General features: G+C 47.3%; 1 long non-coding RNA gene across 2 annotated transcripts; it reads right to left on the reverse strand.

The window, feature by feature from the left end:
- Positions 1-2,429: 2,429 nt before the first annotated feature.
- Positions 2,430-21,535, reverse strand: LOC148224966 (uncharacterized). Of its 2 annotated transcripts, none has more exons than XR_015801828.1 (3): positions 11,545-21,535; positions 11,087-11,360; positions 2,430-4,847 (listed from the first exon to the last, which is right to left on the reverse strand). It is a non-coding gene; the product is annotated as an uncharacterized LOC148224966 (long non-coding RNA). The 2 variants fall into 2 exon arrangements; XR_015801829.1 differs by lacking the exon at positions 2,430-4,847 and adding an exon at positions 7,086-9,473.
- Between the last annotated feature and the right edge of the window lie 1,359 nt (positions 21,536-22,894).

Here is a 22,894-nt window from a genome sequence, read left to right on the forward strand (position 1 = left end):
CTGAAGAGAGACTTTACAAATTCTCCAGTGAGGGAGAGGCTGCTCTATGATTCCATCTGCCACAGACATTAACAAATCCACAGAGCTTTGCTTGCTCTTGAGACCCAAAATGATGGCAAACCAGACCTCTTTAGGTCACTCACTCCCAAAACAAACTTGTGCCCTAAGTTCATGAGGATCTGCTCCCATGAACCTTTATACAAGTGAGTGGTTTTGTTCTTACAGTGAATCCTGCCCCTGGGCAAGGGGTAAGGAGTGCCAAGACATCCTGTTTCTGCTGTGGAGGCACTGGCTTGCAGGACTTCTTTATCTGGGGAAACTCCAGCCTGGAGAGTTGCAGTTCTCAGGCTGCTTCAGAAAAGGAAAGATGATGCATGTTTTTGCCAGCTCTTGGAGGGGCAGGAAGCAGAATCACCTCAGTATTGGATGAACCTTTAAAAAAAAAAGTTGGATTCACTAATTCACTGAAGGTGGCCAGGGAAACATAGAAATGATTTAAAAAAATCCCTTAGGTCAATAACCAGTCTGCTTTTGGAGAGACACAAGGGTTCAGGGGGCGTAAGTTTAATTAAGCCAGTCAAAAACTGAAGGGAAAATTAGAAACCATTTCCAACAATGCTTTACAAAAGCTTCCCATTGAAACAAACACATTAATCGAATAGGAGCTGAGCCATACTTTGATACATGAGCCCCAGCCCAGGGTGCCTCTTGCTGCAGAGAGCAGCATTGTAAGGTTTCATTCAGAGCAGCAGTCTCTCACCGTTATCCTTTCCTCATTGGCAAACATCAGCTCCCTCCCTCTTTTTTTTTTCTCTCCCTTCAATTAAATGTTTAATTAAAGTACCATGACTCCCTTTCATTTGGAAAAGTAATTGAAGACACTAGTCTGTAAAAAACAGGCTGAGAAGCAAGCTGGAGTAGATAGAGCACAGAGCATCAGCAAGGCCTACAAAAATGCAGCTCTTAATTTGCCTTGGTGCCACATCTAATCGAGACGATGGTGAGGAGATACAGCTGCAAGAACATCTGGAAGGGGCTGATAAAGATGTCTTGGGATGGGTCTGAAGCAAGCACTGAGTGCAGCTTGCTTTTTTTCTGCATCCTGAATGGTCAGCTCAGCACAGCTGGGAGAGAAAAGCGAGGCTCACAAAAATACATTTTCTGCTAAGTTTCCATGCAGTGATTCAGGAGAGCTTGTTGAGTTGCTTGATAAGCAGTCTGGTGCCTAATAAGGATTTTCTGCTGTATCTTGTAGATCAGTCTTTGTCAGGTTACATGGTGGCTCATCACCCTGACACGTTCCAGGACTGGGGAACACCTCTGCTCTGGCTGCATGGTTCTTTTTCCAATATCTTTAAGAAACCTTAGCAGAAATTTGTGGTTACACAGATTATCTGGGCAGCCCACTTCCAGCTATTGGCTTGAAGATGCCCTGGTTAACTCTGACAGTTTGTTTTTTCTCAATCAGGCTTAAAAGCAGAACACGAGTTCCTGCTTTTCTATAACTGGGTGGAATTCCACAAAGTTTGAGCTTTTTATGCCTTCTGAATTTTCCATGCCAATAGCATTACATTTCTCTTCGCACATTTTTATTAGAAAATACTTGATTTTGGATCATTTTTCTTGCCATCTTCAATTGCTGCCTCGTGCCTCTGACACATTCACACACACCAAAAAGTTTCTGCTCTCTGGTGAACTGCTGCAATAGGGAGCTGCTCCCTGCAGGCTGTGCTTGGGGCTGTTTGCATCTGTTATTTCCAACCTAGATGAATGTTTGTGTGGCACACAGTCTTGCTTGATTGATTGAGGCCAAGAACAAGGCAGCTTGATTCATTACTGGAACAGTATATGTGCATGTCTGATTGATAGGGGAGGGCTTGGAAATGAACCTGGGTCAACAGTCAGGCCCAGGATCTATCTAGAGGAACAGGCATAAAGTAAAGCCTAACAGCCACCCCTGCACACTGTGGCTCAGAGTACATCATTCTACAGCCATGACTGGCTTCCTAAAATCCCCAGCACTCTGCTGCCCACACCTGAGGAAGTCAGTGTTAAAGGCTTCCCAAAATCCCCAGTACTGTGCTTCCCATACCTGAAAAAGTCAGTGCTGGATGCTGTGGGAACTTTGCTATTGGGGTGGGTGCGTTTTCTCCCCAGGTTTCTCTGGCTGCTTGTAGGCTGCTAGGGGGTCCGTGGAGATCTGATGCTCCAGACCCAGGAAGCTGCTAACCTTCTCAGAGAGAGGGTCCCACAAGGAACTGCCTTCTAAGGGGGTCTACAGCCTTCTAAAACCTCAGCAAACGGTGGCCATGGCCACAAGTGATCAGCTCTCAGTGATTTCAGCTCAGTGATTTCAGCTTTGCCTGTGAGGCTACCCCAGGCTGAGTCAGGGACAGAGAGACAGGAGCATCGTACAGCGATTCCACAGAGATCCCTTTATTAACCAGCAGCTCTGTGAAGGGAGCCAGGGACAACAGCTCCCAGGAGAACCGGGGAAAAACTGGGGTTTTTATGGGGGAGAGCAAGGGGGAAAGACCAATGGGTTACAAAGGATTAACATGGGTACTAAGGCACGGTGGGATCACTGAAGCCTTTGGGGATAGCTCAACATGATCAGAAAAGATGTGCCAACCTAAGGAACATCTTTCCAGAGGGTTGAGATAAGCTAATCACAGCCTATTCGAGGGACATCTCATTCAAGGGGCAACCCTCCAGGGCAGGGCTGCCCCATCAACCTCCACAACTCTCCCTTCTGAATTTAGTAAGAAGGCCTCCCCAACAGCTCTTTTAAAGCAACAAAAAAGGCATGAAAACATAAATAACACAATTAGAATCACAACAAAAATCCACAAAACACCTTCAACCAAAGATGAAACTCATTCCATTAATCTTCATTGTCCGAAAAGTTCATTGACCCACTCTGGGTAGTTTTCTACTTTTAAGTCCTTCACTTGTTCCTTCAGTTTCGGGATGTTTGCATGGATTTCGAGTGTGAGGAGAGGTTGAAGCAGCACATTTCCTCAAAGTCCTGGCAGCCATGTCCGTGGGCAAGCAGTAGGAGGTCAATTGCCACTCCATTTTGTAGGGATGCTTGTCTGGTAGTCTCCTCATCCCTTATTCAGCTGCTCCTTGGGCAGATGGACGGGGCTGCAGCTGAGAGCTGCTGGCTCTCAGTGTGCACAGTACAGCCAGTCAGCAATTTTCTGGCATGCTCCTCTGGCATTGCAAAATCTAATACACCAGCATGGAAACACACTGGAAATGTGTCAGTTTTGATGAGATCCTCCCAGAAGCCAGGCAGATGCAGAATGACATCCTCCTTGCCAAGCACTTTTTGAAAGCTTCTCTACCTCCCCCCAGAGCAGCCCACCTGGCAGGCTGGTGGGGAGATGGCAAGCAGGAGATAGAGTCTGCCAAGCCCCAGTCTCCTGGCTCCTTGGCAGAGGGACATCCCAGGGCTTCCTGGCTGCTGGACCTCCTGGCCAGCTTTTGGGCCCTGGAAATGCTCTGGAGAGAGCAGCCTACTCTGTGAAGTCTCAGGGAATTCCTACTTCAGCCCTGAAGTAGACACAGATTTCTATCTTCATATTCCTTCTCCTTTGGAATCAAATTTGACTGAGGCTTGTTTCCTTGGCTGGGTTTTTTATTTTCTTGTTTCCTTCATTTTTGAATACAGAATTTCCCAGGGCACAGGAAGAACAGTTTCTAGTAATCTCTTCTATGAGTAACTTTTGGTGAGAGGAGACTGGGAATCTTACAGGAATTTTTTTCCTCCTGTAATGCTTCTCCTCCTTGGGTCAAGCAAAGCACTGGAGTCAAAGATGTAAGGTGGCACTGGGTGGAATGTGCATTTCACTCTTTCTTTCCCAGCACCTTCTAACTTTTCAGAAAATCAGTTGATCAGGTACATAATGATCCTTTCTTGGTTTTTTTCTTTCCTTTTTTTACTGCAGCTTTACCAGAGTGACTTCACCTCAAAAGGTCACTTGCTGGGAATTGAACAGTAAATGGGACAACAAACAGCATCCTGATGTCACAGATCCCTGCCCTGGCAGAGGCCAGGCAGTGTCATGAAGAACCACCCTGGCCACTCTGGCTCTAGGGCACACATGGTGACAGCCACATGGCTCTGCACAGGCTGGGAAGAGGCACAAGAGAGTCTGTGGTGAGATCTGTCCAGTTCAAGCTCTCCAAGGACCTTAGCTGATGTGATTGTCCTTGTGCTGCCCCTGATCCTGGCAGATCCACCTCCAGCCTGTGTGAGCAAGGTGAAACTCGTGTGACCACTATGTCCTAGAGAGAACAAGAAGTTTTCACAGGCAGTGATCCAAAATGCTTCCCACAGGCACTCCCAGGCAATTTGATACAAATCAGTTGGTGGATTTTGAGGATTTTAGTTGAGGAGAAATACTTGAAGGCAGCTCTGGGGCATTCCCCTGTTCAGGAATCTGCAGTATGCGTCAGCATCTCCTGGCTGCTCTGTCCTGAGGGATGGAAAGGGAGGCCAAGGAGGGGAGTGAAAGACCAGTTTCCCCAGGCTAAGCTCAGAGACTGAGAGTGCTGCTGGAACAGTGACAAGACCCACCAGAGATGCCAGCAGGATCTCCCCTGCAGTAACCCCTTGGGGGTCATTAGGTGACGTTTCCTTCTTGGCACAGCTGCAAACACATTCTGTTGCCTCTGTTTTGCTCTGCTGGTGTTGTTTTCCCACTGACTTTAGTGTTGATGTAACATAAGCACTGCATCTCCTTGCCATCCTAGGATGAGGTATAATGTGAGGGAGGCCTGTTTTTCATTACTGTTGAACTTGCAGCACAGGAACTTTCTCTGACGCAGTTCACGAGGGGCTGAGGGGCAGGGAGGGAGGGTTAGTTATTACCTCTGTTTCCTCTTTGGAGCATGAGCTTCTCTATCAAGCTCTGCCATCTCTCCCAGGGGCCAGCAACTAATTCCTCCATACCCCTGCACGCTGGAGCCTCTCTTTATAAGAGACTTCCAATCATGACAAATTATCTGTGCTGATTTTGTGACATGAACTGTTACCCATTAGGGAATGAACTGGCATCAATAAATTCATTTCACTTACAACCTCACACTGTGCATGAATTGAAGTTCTAGAGGTGAAAGACATAAATTTACCAGGTGGGCAGGCACACAGCTTCCCCCTAAGACTGTGCACTTCACCTTTGCTACGTGAGCTGCTTCTGCTGGGCCAGCCCAACATTAATTTTGCATAGAGTAGATTTCTCCTGTTCCATGCACAGCCCATAAGATTTATACCTGCCTCAAGTAGCTGTGTGAATAACCTCATCACAGGACAAAATCCTGGTTGTGCTTTTACCAAAAAACCACACCAGCTTCAAACCAAACACAGCCTTTTGCTTTAAAAGATAAGCTAGTATTTAACTAACATCTTCTGATTTCCAGGCTATGCAGACTCAGTAATTAATGAGTTCCCCCATTACCCTGGTAGGGCAAGTGAGACAGCATTATTTATTAGTCAGAAAGGAGTTCCCATACGTGGGGATCTACATCTTAGTCATTCTGATGGTAGATTCATCAAATTATTCCAGCATATAAGGCTTTCCTTCTCCCCAAACACTCTTGTCAGTCAAGTGGCTGAAGATTTCACTCATTTACCCAAATGAAAATCTCACAATCCCCCGACAAATAAAAACTTCCAACCATTTAGTTAAAAGCCTCTTGTCATGTACATCTGCAGAGAAAGGACTAAAACAAAACAAAAAAAAAAAAAAAAGAAGAAAAGGCTTTCCCCAAAAGGGGCACACAAAAGTACTCAGAGTGGAGAGGAATGTAGCTGTCTTTGTTCCTCCACTCTCCTGAGAGCTCCTGATCATGACAGGGATCCTGTTAGGTTGTGCACTATGGACACCAAGAGAAGGCAGCCCTCAGCCTGGAGCACTCCCTGACCTTGTCCCCCTGTATGAATGTTTGGAATGGCTGTTTTGGAATACAGCTTACTGGACATAATATAAAATAGGGGAGTTTGAGGCTGAGATCTCTCCTTTCCTTTTGTTGAAAAGAATTAGACATGGTCATGGCTGACAGGGCTGTAAACAGATATTAAAGGAAAGGAACAGACAGGGATGTGCCCTTCATCACCCTTAACACATCCACGGGTGTGGGTGTTGCTGGATGGGTGGAGGGAGTGGAGCCACAGGGGGTGTTTAGGCTCACATTCTCTCCTTAAATTGCTTAAGACAGAGCACTGGGCATGCCAGGCTGCTCGTCTGACCCAGTGAGACCTTTTTTGTGTTCTTATGTTAAAAGGGAAGGCTGAAAATTGCCCTCAAAAGCCATAGGAAGAGAGGCATAGTTTTGTTGGGTCTTCCAAATGCGGTAAGCAGTGGAAACACCTCCGGGGTTTTTGCTGGCTGAGTTGCTTCCTTTTTGCTTTCATCCGGCAATCACACACTTTTCCCATCCCTCTGAGGACCAGGCCTACCCCCAGCAACAGCATACAAAGATCACATTTCTTGTGAATGTGCAGGAAAATCTGTACAGTGGCTGGGCAATGAGTCTGGTCAGGAAATAGCCCCTTTTACGTTGTTTTATTGTATTCTGGGGCTTGGGAGGGGGTTTAGCTTTTGGCAAAAGCATCAAGTGTAGTGATTTGGGAATACTGTTTAAATGCATTACAGTGCTTGTTGCTTAAAAGCTTTAGTCCTCTCTCCACTTGTATATTCTGTGCTCCCTACTTCAACTACATTAATTCAATGAACTGAATCTCATTTTTGGTAAGCATCCTGTTGACCTCTCTGTAGCTACAGGAAGCTCTTCACCACAAACATTGTCTCTCTCCAGTCATAGCTTGTCAGCTCCACAGAAGAGAGATTGTGGTCCCCTCTCTGCCTGGAAAGTGTTTATCTTGCTGCCATAAATAATTGGGACAGGCTAGGAATGGACAAATTGCCCAGGAGGATTTCTGAGGGAGAGAGCAAACCCTAGACACACCTCTGGTTGCCGATTTCCCCAGAGACTCTCCACTGCACATGAGAGGGAGGGATTGCAGGTCCTTCCGTGCTTGCTCCCCACGCAGAGCAGCAGGACCCCAACCCTTCCTTTGGGTTGTTGTGATGCCCTCCCCTCCAAGGACATTTAATGCAGACACAGAATACTCTGAGGCCATATGTGGCCAGGTGGTCACTCCCAGGGGCACCATGCCATGGACATGCTGCCCCTCCCTCCTCCCACCTGCATCGTCCCACCTCACCACTGACCAACCTTCTCCCAGCCCATCTCCCATGGGCAGAGGGCTTGGAAGGCTCCTGTGCCTTCAGGATCAGAGCCAGGCACACTGAACATGGGAGAGGTCACAAGGAGGGAGAAGGCAGGGAAATCCACATTCCTTCATAACATCAGCAGCAGGCAGGACCTGCTCATATTGAAGCTCTGGTGCATGAAGAATTGTACTCCAGTCTGATTGTTTTATAAAAATCTGCTCCGGCACCTGCCCAGAGCCATGATCACATCTTCAGTCATGTGGCCAAATGCCTTTTAGTTTTAATCATTTGATCAAATGCCCTAGTGAAACAGCCATTTGTTCAAATGATTGAAAGTTTGTCATTTGACCAAATTACCAGTCTGGCAGGATGACTAATGGGTCATGCCACAATGTCAAATTCTATTAATGTCACCTGGGAGAGACAAGTGAGGAAAGTAAGGGTTAAGGGGGGAAGTTTGTAGAAGTGTTTATTCCTTTGCCATGTACACCTACACACACACAGGTGTGGTCCCAAGGAACAAGCTCTGCAATCACCAGGATGGCTCCATATCCACCTGAGCATGAAGAAGATCTTCACGTGGACATCCCTCAAAACCTGGGGAGAACAGCTTGTGTCACTGAAGGAGCCCAGGGCTGCTCTGTCAGAGGGCAAAACTGGATCTGGAATCTACACTTGGACTTCAGATGAGGACTGCCACTGCTGGGACTTGTTGGAGGAGTAAACCTGGCCAAACCATGAGCCAGAAGCCACGGGTCAGTGAGAGCAGTCCCAGCACTTCTAATGCCTCTGGTGCTACTACACTTGCACTGCCTGGATCAGCTGGGGACACTGGAATAATTTTCTCCCTCCTTCCCCCTCGTGTTCCTGGAGTTGCCTTTCTGGGATGGAAGGAGAGGAGGGAGTGGAAGGAGAAAGACTAAAATGTGCTTCTGGAGGAAGTAAGAACTGACAGCAGCCATATAAGGGGGCATTAACCTTTCATAAACCTGCTCTCTGGCCTGTGACTGGAACCAAGGAATAAATATAATTCTTGAAGTAAGTGTTCTGTGTGCAGCATGGCTGTTCTGGTGCACGCTGGCTTCCTGTGAATTGCAGTTGTATTTACAGGGTGTTGGTATAGAAGTGAGATGGATTTTGCTAACATTAAAGAAGCAGCAGACTTCAAGCAAGAGGCCAGCACTGAGGAACCAACCTCTCTCCTTTTTAAGGAAGGATTTACCACAGACATTCCTAGTGAGTGATGATGTCCTTAGAAAACTCACACACCCTGTATGGCTCTGTCCCCACATAGGCAGGTGGGTCCTGTGGTGTGACCAACAGTTCCAGACCTCTGAGTGCTGGCAGGAGGAGGTGCTGGAACCAATTTCTGCCTCCCCCCTCTCAGCTGCCCACGTTTTGCTTCAAACAAGACATACAGGGGATGGTGGGAAACCACTTCTCATGCAGATGTACAACTTAAGATGTACAATTGTTTATTCTGATAGCAGAGCCCTGCCACGTGGGCACAGCCAGTGAACCCTACACTAAGTCAAACATAATAATAACAGTCTGATTATCTGACTTGAACTCTTGACCTGCAGATGTGACACACACCAGGCCAGGAGACAGCATGCTCAGGAGGTGTCTGTGTGCACGAGCATGTGCACACACAGGAGCATGATCTCTGCCTCCTCAGGTCAGCTGCACTGCTGCTCCCTGCAGCCTCTGAGCAGGCAGAGCCCTCTCCATCTCATCATGAGCCATTCGCTGTGCAGGTGAATGACGACAGAGGTCATTAGTGCTGTCAGTTCCAATACAGCTTCTTTCCCTCAGCCTGGATCAGCACTTCTGATCAGCATGTCAGGGCAATACGCCCTGCAGGCTGTTGCCCAGCCTTGGAGGTGCTGGCTTGAAGTGCATGGCTCAGCACTGTGCTGTGCCAGGGGCATGGTGTCATGTGTAAAAACAGGGCAGTGACTTTATCTGTGTGTCCTGCAGCCACCACATCTTTCCCCTTCTTGTGACTAGACCTGGAGTGCTTGAGATTTATCTGGTCACTGTGGCTCCTGCTGCTGACTCTCATCCCTGTCCTAAGTTGTCAGGTAAAGTTGACAGGAACTCCAGCCTATGCCCTGTCTTTCCTTTCCATTTCTTCCAGCTGGCTTGTGTACCTCTTCATTTCAGCCTTCTGCCCACAGGCTCTGTCCTCCCCAGCTGTGTGAGCCTCTTCCACACTGACTCCAGGGCCTGCCATGGAAGAGAGGTGTTATGTACACCTTGCAGATCTACATATACTCAAGGACTGTCTGTACTGTGCCTGGAAAATTATATACACACATGCATGGAGGAAGCTGCAAAGAACTATATTGGTCATAAAAAGATCACCAGTTTAGCCTCAGCTTTAGGTAAATGTCTCAAGCAAACCCATTATGTATTCTGTGTATACACAATGGGCTTGATTTGAGATGTATTTATGCTCAAGAATATTATGTATTCTCTTTATACACCATGCAAGGTTAAATTTTTTTGAAAATTTATATTTGCTTTTTATCATATCGACGATTTATGGCCAGACCTCCTGAATCTATTTGAAAGTGTCCATTTATTCTCTATTAACTCTCAAAGTGCTGGAGATCACAAATTCACTTGCTGCTATTAATGTATTTAGGAGCTAGACTCAAAAAAGTTTAACTAAACTCTTCTAGAGGAAACTGAGAATCCAGATTTGACCTGTTATAGATAGGGTCGATGTTAAAATCTAGCTTTATATTGGAATTTCTGATTGGGGGCATTTGGATTTATAGCAGTGATTTGGACCAGTCTCTAATCAATTCCTTGATAGTACTTTTTCATCAGCTGATCTGACAGCAGGAAGAAGGTCAGGATCATAAATTCCCCCTTCCTGAGTGCCAGGAGAGGAGGTGGGAAGTGCACCCCCCAGGTGAGCAGCCATGCCAGGACTCCAGCCTCCAGCTGTCTGGAATCCTGGGAGCACTGATGCCTGCCACCACCCTCTCAGGAGCTCAGCTTGCCTCAGGACACTGGGAAGTGTGACCACACACTTTCCAGAACTGGCTGGGTCAGGTGGGAATGGGTTGTCAGCCTGAGACATCAGCACAATTCTCCTTCACCCAATATACAACTCCTCCTGTTCCTGGCCCTTCCCATTTTCCTTACCATGGCCTCTCATGCTTCCAAAACATCTGAGGGATGCCAATGCAAGCCGGGCCAAAATGTCCTTTGAGGGAAAGTGTGAGCAGAGAAAATGCTGCTGTTGGCACACATGGCATGAGCTCTGCAGCAAGGTGCCCTGAAGTTGGACACTCATCACCACTATATTTAGCCATCTGCCCGAGCTATCTGATCCTCAGCACTGGGGAGTTTGGATCTAGCTTTACACAAGCTTAGCTAACACTGCGTGGGTGTGTTTGAGCTGCAAAGTGCTCAGGTTTGGACTCAGTCCAAAAGAGACACTAAACAGAGAAGAGGAGAGTGCTTTTCAACCCCTGGGCTACCTCTGTGGCTCTTTCCCTTCCCAGGTGCCATGTAGCTTTCAGCAAATCCTTTTCCTCACACTCTCTCTCCCAGAGTTAAAGTCCTGGTCCCTCTCATCTCCTTTTGCTTCTCAGTGTCACCTTTTCCTCCTTGTCTCTTTGTGCTTGCTCCTGCCATGATCCTACATCCCTCTTGTACACTGCACCATCAACCCCTTCCTGCCCCACATACAGGCAACAAAGGCTTTGGGGGTGCTGGTGTATTTGTTTATCCTCAGAGGATTGTCCAGACCCTCTCTCCCCACCTCTGTGAAGCCTTTGCTGGAGGAGGAACATCAGCAGGGAAGTGTGGGGCCACAGAAATACCTGAAGTACTCATGGCCAGGGTCAGGAGGCAATGACCTCTGCTTGCCTTGGCTGGTGCTGGCTGCCACCTCCTCTTTTAGGATGGTGATCTGACTCTGCTCTGTGATGGCAGCCTCCATTTTCCCACTAAGTACAGGAAGTGCAGTAGGAAACCAAATTCACTTCTCCCTTAGAGGCTGGAATGAACCAGAAATTAGATATGCATCCATATTTAGGTAATGGTATTTGCCAAGTCCTTCAATATCCTGCAGCTCCAGTCGCAGCTGTCTGACTCCTGCAAGATGTGAGAAGGAAGAGCAAATGTCAGTAAAATCACTTTATCTCTATCAGACCAACATCACATCAACTATTTCAAGGGCAAACCCATGCCATCTCATCCCTCCCTTGTTCTTCTATAAAGGTTTTATTCAATAAACAGGCCTTTCCTCTTGGATTTTTGGAAAAGATTTAGAACTCACCTTTACTAGGTGGCAAGGTTCCCGTGTCCACCAGTGATAAAGTTTGCATCTTCTCAGCTTCATCGATGTGAACTTTTGTGACTTTGCTGGATCTGCATTGCATCTTGAACACTCAGGCCCCAAAACAACAGTATAGCACCATATTCTTAAGATTGAGCTTCAGATCCTTCAAATTGAAGGCCAAAGGAAAACACCCAAGAATCACTGATTCCCACGGGATGAGACAGTGACCACGTCTCAGTGGGAAAGTGGAGAGGGAAGGCTGCAGGAAGGAAGGAGCAGACAATACCTCAGGGAATCAATGCCCTGTGCTGGAGGCACCACTGGTTGAAATGGGAATGAGGTGTTTGTGGATCTTTCCTTGCTTCTGAGGGAGTATGAAAGGAGAAATTCTTCACTGCTGTGCACAGGAGAGCACAATTCTGACTGAACTTCACAGAGGTAATTTGCCTGGCACTGCTGCTTGGCTCAGGACTGGGACACAGACACTCACACTCTGTGAGGGCTTGGGCTGGTTCAGCCTGAGTCTCAACCTCCTTGGACATTGAAATACTCAGAAATGGATTTTGTTGACATGAGGGAATCATGACCTTTTATTCAGTGTAAAATCTGAAATTGCCAAGAGATTTTTAATGAGTCTTAGCTCAGTGTGGTTTTCCAGAGCAGCAGCACAGGCATCTCTGGGAAGTGCTGTAATATATGGCTTTTATCTGGCAAATGACTGCTGCTGGTTCTCTGAACAAGAAATTAAGGGGAAGGGCTTGTGATTTTGATATATACAATATTCTCTTTTTTTTCCTCTTGGTTCCTCTCTTTTCAGATGTCTGTTATCACACTACAGGTAGAGCAGCAGACTGTATGGCCTGTAGGAATAATGTAGAATGTGGGGAAGGGAATAAGGCATTAGAAGTCATGCGATCAGTCTGGGAAATCAACTGGGGAATGCATAAAAAACAGCTTAGTTTTATCAAATATTACTTTTAAAGGACATGGACAAGAGGGGATACTGAGGAAATCTCCTCCAAAGCATTAAAAAATCTTTGCTTGAGAACAGCTGTCCAATGAAACATATAGTAAATAAAAATGCAAATCCTAAAGCACAATATAAAACCCCATATAGCCCCAAGGCTGAGAAAGGTCACCGTTTTGGGAACAGCAAAATCTTCCAAATAATTGAGGCAAGATGGAGCCCCAGCATGGGGGTAAATACTTATTGCAGCTCCTGAGAGAGCCTTGTCAGTGTGGAAACCCCAAAGGCACTTCTGGAAAGAAAGGCTGGGAGTGAGGGAGGACTTCTTGGCAAATATTAGCCTAAACAAACATAATAATAGGACTGGAATCAACTCAGAAACTGCCCAAAAAACCAGATCCAATAGCAAATAGGACCCCCTATCTCCCTATAATCACACGTGCCCAGTCCCATCCGTGAGCACAGTCTGGCTGGATCGAGCATGGCAGGAGGGAGCTGCAATCCCATTGCCAGCTAGCTGCTCTCCTGAAGTCTGGCCTGCATTCAGAATAATCTTTTAAATCCCTCTTCTCATCTCTTTGTCTGCAGCTGTGGTGAGCAATCCCAAAATGACTGGGCTTTCTGCACGCCCTCCATTTGTTCAGTGCGCTGACCTAATCCTCTTTCAAGGGCTCCTGGGGTACAGCAGCCCAACCACTCGGCCACCTTCCCAAGGACCTTCCTCCACCATGGACCCCAGGATTAGTCCTGAAACATGAGACCTACCAGAGCCCTCTGCTTGGCATGCTCCTAGCTGATTTTCCAGGGCCAGCAACCTCATCAAGAGGAATTTCCTTTGACGCTTCCAGTGGGGAAGAAAACGCTTTCAAGAGGGCTTTAAAAGCAAAGCTGCTGCTGGCTGATTCTCTTGCAGTAATCCAAGGCAGAAGAGGAGCTCACAACCGTGGCAGAAAATAGGTTGTTGGACCAGAGATGCTCACATGGTGTAGAAGGGGGCATGGAAGGCACTTTTAGGATGGGGCTCAGCAGCTTGACAGTTCAGGGATAGAAATTAAGGCTATGGCAAGGAAAGCCAGTGGGTAGGAGCTGGCACAGAGTTTCCTGAGTGTTATCTAGTGCCTGGGAGAGAGACTGAACAGAGAGAACAGTCCAAAACAGCCCCCTGGGCTTGCAGACCTCACACCCCAGAATGAAGGGTCAGCAGGGTGGCTGTGTGGGACCAGGGTGAAAGAGATTACTGGGAAAAAGTTGAGACAGGTTGCTGGGAAAAAGTTGAGACAAGAGAGCAGAAAAGAGCCTTGTGTGCAAAACAGAAGCTCAAAGTGCAAAAGTAAGACAAGGAAATATTTTACGTCTTTTATTAACCCACTTGAAGCAGCAGGACAGAGAGCAGTATTGATAAATAGTCGTACTGGGAAAATTTGCAGACCTTTCCTTCTGGCACCACTCCACCACTGGCAGCCATGCTGATGAATTAACAGCTCTGGTATCTAACCCTGGTCGTTGCTGTAGCAATTTGGAAAACAAAGCTCTGGGTGTCCTGGCTGCCTCACGGTTGTACAATGACCCCCCCCACACCCCAGACCCAACACCTACACCTTTGGCTTGCTCTTGCTTTATAAGGAAAAGAGGCCAGTGCCCTGACCTTTGCAGCACTTTCCTGGCTGCCTGCCTGGTTGAGGAGGCTCTGTGGAAAGGTTACCAGGGGTTGGAGAAGCAATGGTGAATTCAGGAGGGAAGCTCAGATGTTCCTTGTGCCCGGTTTTCCCTTCTCTGCCTATTCCTACCAAGGCTGCTGCAGCAGTGTTGTAGTGTCTCACAGCACACAGGGCAGGTTTTTTGGAGTGAAAGGTTTTTCGGATAAGCAGGAGCAGTGGATGAGCCTGTCTCTCGGGCAGTGAAGGCAGTGTGTGAATGAGAGGTCACTGCTCTGCTCATCAGGGCTGGGCTGGTGTCGGTGACTGTTCCACTCAGTGGTGCCCAGCACTGTTCCTGTGTCACGCAGTGCCTATAACTCACAGAAATAAAGCATGTCCGACACCCCTCTGAGACATGTATTCTATATGAAAATTTGGTTTATTACTGTCAGACCCACAAATCTGGATCCGCTGTGTAATTCTACTGGCGTCCATCAGTCAGACAGACACATTTAATGAGAAGGAGAATTTATACCACTACTTCCTATATTGGCTGCTGCCGAAGTGCAATCGACAGTCAAGATCTTCCCTTGCCAAGAAAATGATTCCTGAAAGAGTGCTGGCATTTTAACATTTCAGGAGAGCAAACCCACAGATCTAGGGATGCCTCCTTGCTGGATGCAATTCTCTTGTGCTGGATACAGAATCAGGGCATCTGTCCTGTCTAGGCACGTGGGGGATGTGCAGGCAGTCGGTGGAATAGACAGAAATGTATAATGGATGGTCTTGCTCAGCACTTGGGAATGTATATTCCCCAGTCTTCTCAGGAAGCAGCATGTTTGATTTCCTTCAGCTATTTTTTTAAGGACTGTGTTGTGAATATTGACGTGTTTAGGTGTATTTGCATTGGCTGTTGCCGTGGGGGCAGGGGGGGCTTCTCCAGATGCATGTGGCAAGTCAGGTACCTGCCTCTTCTAGAATAATGCTGCTGAAAATCCCCTTTTCTCTTTATCTTTCTTTCCTTTTCTTCAGAAACCTTTGCCACCATTCTGGCTGCTGCAGAGAAGTCAGTGAGGGCTTGAAGGAAGAGGTTTCCCGGCATTTCAGCATTTGGCAATGCTTTCTGTTTGTCAGAGATACAGCCATAGTCCAGGTCTTCCCCCACACAGGGTGCCACTGTTGCAGCTTGCATTACATTTGTGCTCTGGGATTGCCCCATTATTAAACTAAAGCCTTCAGCTCCCTGTGACTGCACATCCACAGGTACAACGTTCAGCCATGAGCAGGAAAGCAGGAAACCCTCGTGCTGTGGTTACACGGAGTACACCAGCAGTGGGATGCATCTCCCCTGAACTGAACCCCGATGGCAATTTGTGTTTCAGGAGGCAAAGTTCTTAGCAGTGATTTTGCTTCTGTATTAGATGCTTTCTTCTTCTAAAATCAGGTATCTTGCACTTTGACTCAAAACTCAAAAATAGAAAAGGGGATGAGTCTTCCTTCTGAAAATACCCCAGTTCTACTTTTTGACTGAATTTAGTAACAGTTTCTCTTGAGCAAAGAAATTTTCACTCTGGGGATTTTGAGCCAGACAAGAGACTGAGAAAACAACGTTTCCTTCCAAAGTCAATTTGGACCAAGATCATTTTCTTTCCTCTGATAGAGAGGTTTTCCAGTTTAGAGCAAGGTACTTCTCATGCACTCTTCATGCTTTACTGAGGAGCAGAGGTCAAGGGAACTAAAAGATCAAAGCTGCATAGGATAAGACCTATCAACACCTATTGTTCACTCTGATGCTGAGCCACTGCCCTGCACATAATGCTGCTGGCAAAACCCACACATACATGGCCCTGCAAAGAAAATGGCACTGCAGTTTTTGCAACTCAGAAAGTATGTGTTGTGGGTGGTACCTAGCCTGAGCCTTCTCCACAGCATCAGCTCCCCACCATGGGAGATCACAACCAATACCTGTCATGGCTCTGTTGGTGGTCCAGAGGCAATGCTATGATGAAATGTTGAAATGCCAAAAAAGCCTTGAAAGTGTCAAGCATCCTCATTTCCCTTTGATTTAAATGGGAGCCAGAAGCACACAACATCTTGCAGGATTTGGCCGTGTTTCAGCAGATGCTGGCTGAGAAGGGCAAGAAGGAGGACCTTGGGAACTACAGGCCTGTCAGTCTCACTTCAGTGCCTGGAAAAGCTATGGAGATTATTCTGGGAGGTGTTGAAAACCACTCAAAAGACATCCCAGTCACTGGCCACAGCCAGCACTACTTCATGAGAGGAAATTCCTGAAAAACCTGATTTCCTTTTATGACAAGGTAACCCACCTAGCTGATCAAGGGAAGCCAGTTGATCTAATTTTTCTGGATTTCAGTAAAGTTTTCAACACTGTCTCTCACAGAAACCTTCTGGACAAAATGTCCAGCCCACAGCAGGATAAACACACAATGTGATGTGTGAGCAGCTGGCTCACAGGTTGGGCACAAAGGGTTACAGTGAATGGTGACATCAGACTGGTGACCTGTCACAGGTGGGGTTCTGCAGGGCTTCATTCTCAGCCCTGTGCTCTTCAACATCTTTATAAATGACCTGGATGCAGGAGTGGAAGGGACACTGAGCAAATTTGCAGATAATACAAAACTGAGAGGAGCTGTTGATTGCGTGGGGGGCAGGGAGGCCCTGCAGACAGATCTCAACAAATGAGAGGATTGGGCAATCACCAATTGTATGGAGTTCAAGGGCTAGTGCCAGATTCTGCGCCTAGGATGGGGCAACCCTGGATGTACAGACAGACTAGGGAATGAGATGCCAGAAAGCAGTGAAACAGAAATATTCTCTCATTCTGTGACTGTCAAGACTGTCCTTTTCTCCCCATATTTTTCCCCAAGGAAGAGATTTATTTAGGATTTCCACTTTGCAAAAGCAAACTAAGGCAAAAGCTATTCCAAAGGCAGGGAAGAATAACTGCAGTTCCCTTTCTGTTTTCACGTTTGCAGCTATAAGGGTCCATTTTAAGTGACTAGGGGAAAAAATTGTGATGCTATTCCAACAGTGGAGCAAATTATTCTTCACAAACAGAGCTAATCGAGGCTGCGGGGTTGCAGTCATTCATTACAGATGGGAGTTGGAGAAGAATAAAATGCGTCTTCTAGCCAGCTGCTAACCCCGAAATTAGAGCAGCCAAGAACTGAAACTTCCTGTCTCCAGAAAATGGTCCTGGTTCAGTGTGAGGGGGAGATTCCTGTCTCTGGGTTCCTTTTGCAGCTCAGCAGCCCTCCTGCCAGGTCCTTGCTATCCATCCCTGTAAGGTTTAGCACCATCATCCTGGTCAGATTTTGACTGCAGCAAACAGAAATCAGGCACACACAAATAAGAGGCGTGCGTGAGGATGGTGATGCTACAACATCCCTGGTTTGTTAAAGCATTAGGCTCCGAAACACGAAGTTACCAGGGGTACACCAGCAATTTTAAAACCTGTGAGCTGTTCTCATCAGGTGATGGAGCCTGGTTTCATTTCTTTCCCCTGGGAAATCCCCTGAGGCAGGAAGGAGGTTGAACTACCGTGGTTATAACTTTGATATCTGAATGAATATCTGCTAGCCTCAGGCAACCGGGCTTCTGTTAATTTTGACCAGGGAGCATGATACACTGTGGCAAGCCGTGTCACTTAGGATTGTATCTGCTTAGACATGATGCCTCTGAGTAATGTAATTTATATTTCATGCACAATTGAAGCAGCTAATGGTATAATTCTCCAAGGGGGAAACAAGTTGTTACAGCATTAATTACATTGCAGTTGCCATTTTTTTCTTTCCACCCTGTGCCGAGCACTTTGGAGTCATCAGTTCAACGACAGCAGAAGCTGGTGTCACATCAAGGGGTCTCTGGCCCTGCAGGCACAGGGCAGGGAGGCTGGGGCCACTTCCCTTTGGGGGTGGCAGGCAGGTGGTCCTGGTTGCCCAGGGCAGGCTGCCTCTTGCATGTGCAGCCCAAAACTGCAGCCTAGCACTGGCAGACAGGGTTTGGAGAGGCAGCCAGACAGCACAAACAGCATTGGAAGGTTGTGAGAGATGTGGATCCTGGGCATCCCAAGGGGTGGTGAATACTTAAATACCCCAAGATTTGGAGGAGGGATGGCTGAGTGCCTGTGTGTCTGCACTGTGACTGTGGCTGCTACAGAGCAAGGATAATTCAAGAAGCCTGTGAAGAGTGGAGGGAAGTTTAAAAAGCATCTGATGTCTCTGCTAGCCCAGCTTTCCCCTCTGCACAGCAATCACAGAGAGGGTGCCATGCTTGAGAAAGCATCTGCAGAGGAGATGAGCACAGACCTAGAGAAGCTCAGCTACCCCAGGTATTCCAAGGAGAGGGATTTGTCAGCAAAGGGAGCTGGGGACTCTCAGGCACTGGGAGCTGGTTTCGGGGGACAGTGCTGACCAGAGTGACCCATCTGGAGGCCAGCAGTGCTGCAGGACAGCCCTGTGACCACGGCTGAGCCATAGCAGCAGCCTAGGGCAGGCAGAGAGGCCAAAGCAGCCTCAGGCAGGGCTTTAGGAGCTGCTGGCTGTGGGTGGCTCTGGGCTACAACGGGTGCTTCTTTTTGCAGTTTGCATACGGCATCAAAAACCACAGAGCCAGCAGCTGAGCTAGGAGGTGTAAAAATAGAGCCACTGGTACATAGCACAGCGTGCTCAGGCTGGATGTAACCCGAGCACACACTGATGTCAAAAAAAGAGGGAAGGGGAAAGGGAAGGGCAGAATTACACAACTTTGGCTGCTAGGAAAAGCTCTGAATTAAAAATAAAACTCAGTGTGTGTGTTTTGGCCCAATGGCATGTCTCAGAGGGAGCCAGCACTCTGAGCTGCCAAGTGCGAGGCCGGGATCAAGAGGAACATCTGTGTCTGGACTTCCCGCACTGTCAGGACACTGGCAGGCTGGTCGGGATGACATCTCTGATCAGGGGGAGAGGGAGGGCGTTGTGACAAGGCTGGAAGAGGAAAGTGGCCTTTGCCTATGCCGAGAGCACTGCCCTAGCAGCAAGAGTTGTACACACCAAGAGCCAGAAACCCTTTGTGGTGAGAGCTGGTGCCCAGATCCTGGCAGAGTCCCACAGAGGGTGCTCAGGAATGTTCGTGTCCCTTTCCTCTAATTCCTCTAGGCGCTAATTTCGTTCAGTCGTTTATGCCAAATGATAAAGGAGCTGATTGCAGATCCATATGGAAAATGATGCCGTGCATCTCTGCAGAGATATTCCAAGCATACCATGGGACATAAGATCTGAAGGAGGGAGAACTAGAAAATTATTTATTCGCAGAGAAATGCAGCTTGTAAGAAGCCAAGATTATTCCGTTCAGTTGAAGTTAAAACTAGAAAACAGCTTTGGCAAGAAAAAATGTATGCAGAAATTGTTTCTAAAAAATTCATTAATATCTATCTGTTTCACAGAGCCACTTCCAAGAGGAAACATCTCTATGGGGAAGGGAAATTCAAGTATCATTCACTGGAGGACTCAAGGACCATTCTCCAAGGGGAGGAGCACAAATGCCCTCGAAGTGGTTAAATATAAATCAGTGATTAAATAATGTTAGCATATTAGCTATTCACTCATTTGGGGACTCCACCTCCCCAAGTGATGTTCTCGTCCCAAAGCTGTCAAATCCCTCACACTCTGTCCCTGACTGAGGGGATGCTGCTGTTTACACAGGAACAGAGTAACCTCCATCGCTGTGGGATGTGCTCCTGTGACACTGTCCAGCAGGATGGAAGACTGTATTTCAGTCCCTTTCTGCAGCAAACCTACAACTGAGCTCCAGTCTGTAATATTTTAGCTGTGAAACTTAATCCACCATTTTTAGCTTCTTTGGGGTGTGTTTGCACTATTCTGGTGACAGCAGCAGAGGTGTATCTTCAGTTCCTTGTGCATTCAGCTCTGGATCCCTTATCTGAGGAGCAGAACTCTTCTTTCTTGGTCTCCATATAAATCTGAAAAGCACAGTCTGATCCAGAGGCAGATATGAAATAGATGTTCTCCTGTGGAGTGAATCCTTTTGGCTGATGCAAGCACACAGCCAGGAGGACAGACACAGACAGGCCATGCTCAGGGCTGGCTAGATGCAAGCCACCTTCAGCCTGGAAGCCAGATAGCCACAGGTCAGTTTGGGCCCAGGCTCATGGGGGATCTGGACACTGGGGCAGTGTCTGAGACAGCTCCAAGAACGCACCCAGCAAGCCTGGATCTGGCTGAAATCACTCTCAGCTCTGACACTGACCCAAAGTGCTGGTCACCAGCTGAGATCCACTGGACCTCCTACTAAATAAAATTTGCATGTTTTGGGATCTGTCTTGGAAAGGATTTTTATCCTTTTTAAATTTTTTTTAACAGATAATTCGTATCAGGTTAGGCGACCGTCTGAAGCTTATCACCTTGGGAAATCAAGTTAGTGATGTGGAGAACTTCCACATGGTCTGAGGTTCCTGACTTTAGGCATAAGGTATTTCTTTCACTATTTGTTTAAAATCAGAACTGTGAGCCACACAGTTTAGAGCTGGAGCTGAATTTCTGCTTAATCTCCACTTGCAAGAAAAGTGTGTCATTTTTTTTCCCTTAGCAGTGAGGTAATTAAAGGAAGAACAAGGCAGATTTGCCATTCTGGGAGCTGTTGCTGTATATCTGGGCTTCCACAGAGAAGGCTGGGTATTATTATGAAGCTGTTCCAGTGGAAATGTCAGAAATAGGCTTCTATTGATAAACAGGTAGAAGCCACGCTTTCAGATAGGAATATTTACCTGCCCTGCCATACACCCCAGCTGCTGCTATGTCCAATACATAATAATCCAATCCATTTTAATAACTCACTGCTCTGCAATAGCCAGGATTCTCCCCATTTGAAGGAAAAGGGCCACATTAACATTCAGACTGTAATGCACACATCCTAGGAACGTTTATAGCTGCTGCCATATACCCAAGGACCTGAATCAGGGCTGGATTCCACATCCCCTCAGGCTGCCCCAAAATTCAGAGGTATTTGATTCCAGGATCTTCCAGGACTCCATTTTTCAAATCCAAGTGTCTGTAACATGCTTTGTGCTGCAGCCTGCCCGCTGTGCCAGGAGCATCCTGAGAGCTGCTGTCACACAGCCCCAGGGGCAGCTGGACAACAGGCTGAGCACATTGTGCTCGTGGGAAATGGTCTGGGAGTAGGGACAGGGCTGTGGCACTGCCCTTGGAGCATGAGTCACAGCAGAGGATTGCTCACAAAACTGAGACCACCAGGGCTTCTAGCAGCAGGCACTACTGTGTGGCCTGGCATCCCCTTCCCATCCTCATGCAAGAAACAACAGGTCAATTCCAAAAGGTGAATTCCAAACAGGTTCAGAGAAGTGGGACCAGACTGTTGCTTTATCTAAGGCTCCAATGACCTGTCTTTGCCCTTTACACTCCTCAGTCATGCTGAAGTACAGCCTGGTCTGCATGTGTGACCATCTTTGCTATTCCTCCACAGGAGTAAAGGCATCTCAGGCATTTAAATCCAGTCCCACCAGCAAGCCAGGTCCCCTTGTTCCCTGCCCCGCCTCACAATGCCAATCCAGCTTCAGCAGCACAGCATGGCCAGCAACCAGCTGGAGAGGCGCCAGGAACACGCAGGGAGCTCTGCTGGCATTGGGAAGGCTGGAAAAGAGCAGCCAGAAATAGCCAGTGTTTCGTAAGAAGGGCTGGAGCCGTGGCCTCACACTGCAAACCAGCGGAGTTCTGATAAGCTTTGACAAAGAATCCAAATCCTCTTTTAATTTCAGCCTTTTCTCACCTCTGGCTCAGCACCAGCCTTTCAGGAGACACAGCAGAGGGGATGAAGAGAACAGTGAGAGTGTGCCAGGTGAAGAGAAAACCTGCACCTTTGCATGTGATGAAATTATTTTTGCCCCAGCTTCAGATCCCGTTGTGAGACAAGTGTCCATGTCTGCAAATGCTCCCTGGAAATTAAATGGTGACAAATCTGAGTCTAGCCAGCAAAGACTTTCACCCCGGCTCTCTCAAAGTTAAGCAGGTTTTGTTTTGCTTACAAGTGTTAGCCCCCAGGAAGGGAGGGACTGACCCTCCCAGCTGGGGTGCAGGCTGGTCCTGCCACCCTCAGTGATGATCTGATCGTGTGACAACTCATCTTTCTGTGACATTGGTTTCTTTAATTAGAAGTTGTGATGTGGAAAGGGAAGGAGTTAAAAAATATTTGCTTAATATCCCATTAAGGAGGATGAGATTGAGTCAAACATGCCTTAAAATCCAGGAGTGCACCAGCTTGGCCACCAGAAAACAATGTGAAGACCGGGGGGCAGGCAGCCTTTGGCAGATACAGAGAGTGAATTCATCAGGCATGTAGGACAAGCAGGAAGCCTGCATGCCTGTTCTAAACCTACCCAGATCTTCCACAATGGTGTTAAACGTGTAGCTGGCTTGCAAGTAAAAATTACTGGTCAAGAAATAATCTAAACGCAGAAAAGCCCCTGCTTTTGGATGGTCTTTTAATTCTTGCCAGATATATGAGCACTCTTTCTTGTGGCTCAAATGGAAGTAAAGCTTTAGACTGGTTACCTATAAAAGTGAGAAAAGTGAGACTCCAGCAGCAGGTTCCTGGAGCTCTGGCCAGGTATCCATCAGTGTTGGTCTGGGTTCATAGAGCCCTGGCCAATTCAGAAAAAAACACTTATGAGCCACATGAACACATGGAGGAGAGCTTGGGACACCTCTGC

This window comes from Sturnus vulgaris, chromosome 2 (assembly GCF_052056855.1).
Source record: "Sturnus vulgaris isolate bStuVul1 chromosome 2, bStuVul1.hap1, whole genome shotgun sequence".
NCBI lineage: Eukaryota > Metazoa > Chordata > Aves > Passeriformes > Sturnidae > Sturnus > Sturnus vulgaris.